The sequence below is a fragment of the Schistocerca americana genome, unplaced genomic scaffold (genome assembly GCF_021461395.2).
Source record: "Schistocerca americana isolate TAMUIC-IGC-003095 unplaced genomic scaffold, iqSchAmer2.1 HiC_scaffold_98, whole genome shotgun sequence".
Taxonomy (NCBI): domain Eukaryota; kingdom Metazoa; phylum Arthropoda; class Insecta; order Orthoptera; family Acrididae; genus Schistocerca; species Schistocerca americana.
This window is the reverse complement of record NW_025726763.1, coordinates 102501-107500: the sequence shown is the minus strand read 5'-3', so window position 1 is coordinate 107500 and position 5000 is coordinate 102501.

The following is a 5000-nucleotide window of genomic DNA, read 5'->3' as shown; positions in this document are numbered from 1 at the left end:
ACGTATTGTTGTGAGGCAACTGGTTTCTTAGGTCACTGGCTACATCATCGAAGATGGGGCACTCATAGATCACGTGGTCCGGAGTACCCCATTCAGCTCCGCAGTCACACGAGGGGGTAGCCCTTTTCCCGAATCGGCATAGATATGCCGGATACGGTCCATGTCCTGTGAGGAAGTGCAACAGTCCCTTACTTGGCTGGAAATGCGATAGTTGGAAACGTTCTTTAATATTTGGGAGCAGCTGGTAAGTCCTTCGGCCTGTTGTGTCAGCATCCCAGAGTTCTTGCCATAACTCTTCTCCTCTCCTCTTAATGGCAAACTTGTCCCCCACCCGCACTCCCAAGATACTTTCAGTCTTATCTATGTCTCCCCTTTTAACCCAGTACCAGGCTGCCTGTTCCCGGATTTTGATATCCAGGGGACACACCCCCATAAGTACTAGTAGTGCCCCTCCCGGAGATGTTCTGTACGCTCCGATGGAGCGCAAAAGCATGTTGCGTTGCACCCTCCTCACAGACATAGCGGGCACAACCCTCGTGAGCCTGTGTGCCCACACTCCGGAGCCGTAACCCATGATAGAGACAAGAATGGTATTGTGATATAGCTTAATGAGTTCTGGTGGGAGATGAAATCTACTGTGTCCTATTGTGATTAAGTTGTTTAGAGCTTCGAGTGATTTTTGTGTTGCTGATTCTATATGTTTGGCGAAATTCCACCTTTCATCGATTATAACCCCTAAATACCGGGCCTCACGACGCCGAATCACTGGTGAGCCCTCGATTCTTACTGTTGGATTTCTGGCCAATTGGCCTTTCAGTAATAGGTATGTAGACTTGTTAGGCGCAATGGTCATTTTCGTGTTCTGGCACCACTGCGTGAGAATTGATAATGTCCTATTGATTTTGGGTTCGAGGTCCTCGCGACTTCGGCCGCCAACCAGCAGAAGGAGGTCGTCAGCGTAAGCTATCGCCTCTAGCACATCCACACTGTTTTCCAAGCTCTCCAGAAGAGGCTCCATATTTATGTCCCAAAAGAGTGGCCCCAGGACAGAGCCCTGTGGACACCCCTTCGTGACCTTCTTGCCTATTCGCTCGCTAGGGGACGATAGCCAGACCTCTCTTTCCATACAATAGCTCCTGAGACAGCCGTATAGCGGCCCTGGACACTCCTTCTCCCGCAGGCAGGAGAAGAGCGAAGGCCACCACAGGTTGTCAAAGGCGCCACTGATATCCACCATGATGCCAACTATGTACTTGTGCGGAGACGACCCACAGACCTCGGATGCGAGGGCAATTGCGTCACACGCAGATCGCCCCTGCCGAAAACCGAATTGCCTGTCACTCATCCCGCACAGCACTCGGTGTGCTGTCAGTCTGTCAGCCAGTAACTTCTCCAGCAGTTTGCCCAACAGGTCCAACAGACAAATGGGTCTGTAAGATTTTGCTTCTTTAGGGTCTTTGTCTTGCCCCTTTTTGATGATTACAACGTTGGCCTGCTTCCAGATTTTAGGGAATGTTCTAAGGCGCAGGGCCTCATTGTAAATTCTTGCTAAAGGTGTCACTAGTTGAGGAGCGAGGTACTGCACCACCTCCGCGATGATGCCGTCTGGTCCTGGGGCCTTTCCTTTCTTTAGCGATTTAATGTGGGCTGCAACTTCTTCTTCAGAGAAAGGGTACACCATGATGTTATTCTCATAGTCTGCTTGCAGAGCCTGCCTAATTAGGCGTTGTTCTTCTGTGTCCTCTTCCTCTTCATCATCAGGGAGGAGTTGGTGGAGAAGGACCTCAGCAGTTTCCTGCCAAGACCCAGTCATCCGATTTCCATCCCTGATTGTGGAAAGCACCATTGGCGACCTGATTTTTTCCCTTACTATTTTGTAAGGAGTGCCCCAGGGATCAATAGCCAATTGGCTGTGCACATATTTTTTCCAGCTTTCCAGCCTGACTGTTCGCAGTTCTTTCTGAAACTGCTCTTTGGCTTCCCTATATGTTTGCAGCCATCTTTGTTTTTCTTCCCAGACGACACTTCGCTGGTAATACCTCCTCGCCCTCCTGACAGACTGACGCATCTGCCCTAGTTCCGCAGACCATGGTGATGGAGAAGCCGCAACGGCTCTCCTCCTGGTCGGTACAGCAGCCTTTACCACCCTGGTGTCGGGACTCTGTTTGCATGTATTAGCTCTAGAATTACCACAGTTATCCAAGTAACGTGGGTACGATCTAAGGAACCATAACTGATTTAATGAGCCATTCGCGGTTTCACCTTAATGCGGCTTGTACTGAGACATGCATGGCTTAATCTTTGAGACAAGCATATGACTACTGGCAGGATCAACCAGGGAGCTGCGTCAACTAGAGCTGAGCAGCCGGCCGCCCGGGAGTGTGTCCCGGGGGCCCGCGCGAACACGCAAGCGTCCGCTCAATTATTCTGCAAACAGGAGGAGGCTGAGCTCCCCTGCACAATACACCTCGAAACCCTCTCAGGTCCCGGCGGCGCGCAGCGCCGTCCTAAGTACTTGGTCGGGTTCGAGAGAGGCGCAATCGCCCGGAGTTTGGCGAGTAGACGCTTTAGGTGCGACCACCCGTGCTCCCAACTGAGCTTGCCGCTGCCGACAGAGGCCCGGGAGCGTGCTGTCGTGGCATTGCCGGCGGGAGACAACACGCGCCACCTACGGTGGCCGGCAGCTCCAACGCCAGCGCCACAGAAGGACAAAAGCCCCACTTGGGTGCCGAAGCGAACGCGCCAACACGTCCGCACAGCTGCGATACAAACCACCTGCGAGAACCGCAGAGGCGACCGAGCAGCAGACGGCGTCGCGGCGCCGAGCGCCGGGCGGCGGCGCATCCTCAGCGCACACAGTCCTCAATCGGACCAGCACACTGCAGATGTCCACCGCGCTTCGCACCGGGCCCGCGAGGACCTACTTTGGCCGCACGGCGCCGCGTGCAGGGTGCGCCGGCGCGCAGCTGCGCCGCCTGCCGCCTCCGTCGGCCGGCGCGCCTGCCACTGGCCGCCCCCACCAGCCGGCTGTAGCGCGTGCGCCCACGCACCGCGCGGCCAGCACGCCGGGAGGCCCCCCCTCACCGGCCGGGGACGGTCCCACCCAGCCACCGCCGCGTATCGCTTCACACCCACATGCCATTCACGTTCGTGGGCATGGTGGGTATCGCTGAAACAACCGGTTGGTAGCTCAACCGATCGTCGCCATCACTGATTCACCTCTAGCGAGAACAACCGCACCACAACGGTTTACCAGTTGTTCATTTGCGTAACGTCACCAGCAAACGTAGACGTCCATCGCCATTTGCAAATTCAACGATTGTTGCATGCCTGTGTCAGGTGTCACGACACACTATGTCTGCCCACATACACGCAACAACATGTGCACGCTTCGCGAACACGTGGAAGGTGGCCCCCGTACGTATGCGATGTCCATTGCGCGAACGACTGTCAACCGGCCTCTGTCGCATGTCGCAGATGTGGAACGCAGTGCACCATGCTATCACGGTGAGTGAGAAGAGACGACTACGTCTGACAACACGCGCCACTACATCAACAGACGGCTCATGCTGATCGCCATCCACGGCATACCATACTGCAATCCAGCTCTTATAGGGAGACGACACGTAGCTGAGTGCACAATATTTGGACCGTATGGTTCGCCGTTGTTGGCGCAGTCGTGGTACGGTCACACATGTACCACGATGTATCATTCAGTACATGAGGACCAATGTGCAGTACAGTGTGTGATTTGGACGTACAACATCAGCGGACAGTTGACACAAGCCGTACCACAACGTAGGCTGTGCTTCGCCATGCGAATGCCAATGAACAACTGCGAAGGGCATTGAGCATGTACGTCCTGCTGCCATCCGCATTACAGTGTATAGCTGCAAGGTGTTTAACATGAAGCGATACTCTGGGGACCGGGCAGTGCGGGTAGCAAACTATATTGCGGGGGTTGCAGTTAGGCAACACTACACTAATTTAACGCGTCGTATGACAATTACAGAGCAGGTTAAGGCCCAACGTGTGTTGGGTTAAGGCCCAACGTGTGTTGGGTTAAGGCCCAACGTGTGTTGGGTTAAGGCCCAACGTGTGTTGGGTTAAGGCCCAACGTGTGTTGGGTTAAGGCCCAACGTGTGTTGGGTTAAGGCCCAACGTGTGTTGGGTTAAGGCCCAACGTGTGTTGGGTTAAGGCCCAACGTGTGTTGGGTTAAGGCCCAACGTGTGTTGGGTTAAGGCCCAACGTGTGTTGGGTTAAGGCCCAACGTGTGTTGGGTTAAGGCCCAACGTGTGTTGGGTTAAGGCCCAACGTGTGTTGGGTTAAGGCCCAACGTGTGTTGGGTTAAGGCCCAACGTGTGTTGGGTTAAGGCCCAACGTGTGTTGGGTTAAGGCCCAACGTGTGTTGGGTTAAGGCCCAACGTGTGTTGGGTTAAGGCCCAACGTGTGTTGGGTTAAGGCCCAACGTGTGTTGGGTTAAGGCCCAACGTGTGTTGGGTTAAGGCCCAACGTGTGTTGGGTTAAGGCCCAACGTGTGTTGGGTTAAGGCCCAACGCGGGTTGGGTTAAGGCGCAACGCGGGTTAGGTTAAGGCGCAACGCGGGTTAGGTTAAGGCGCAACGCGGGTTAGGTTAAGGCGCAACGCGGGTTAGGTTAAGGCGCAACGCGGGTTAGGTTAAGGCGCAACGCGGGTTAGGTTAAGGCGCAACGCGGGTTAGGTTAAGGCGCAACGCGGGTTACGTTAAGGCGCAACGCGGGTTACGTTAAGGCGCAACGCGGGTTACGTTAAGGCGCAACGCGGGTTACGTTAAGGCGCAATATAGGTTAGGTTAAGGCGCAATATAGGTTAGGTTAAGGCGCAATATAGGTTAGGTTAAGGCGCAATACGGGTTAGGTTAAGGCGCAATACGGGTTAGGTTAAGGCGCAATACGGGTTAGGTTAAGGCGCAATACGGGTTAGGTTAAGGCACAATACGGGTTAGGTTAAGGCACAATAC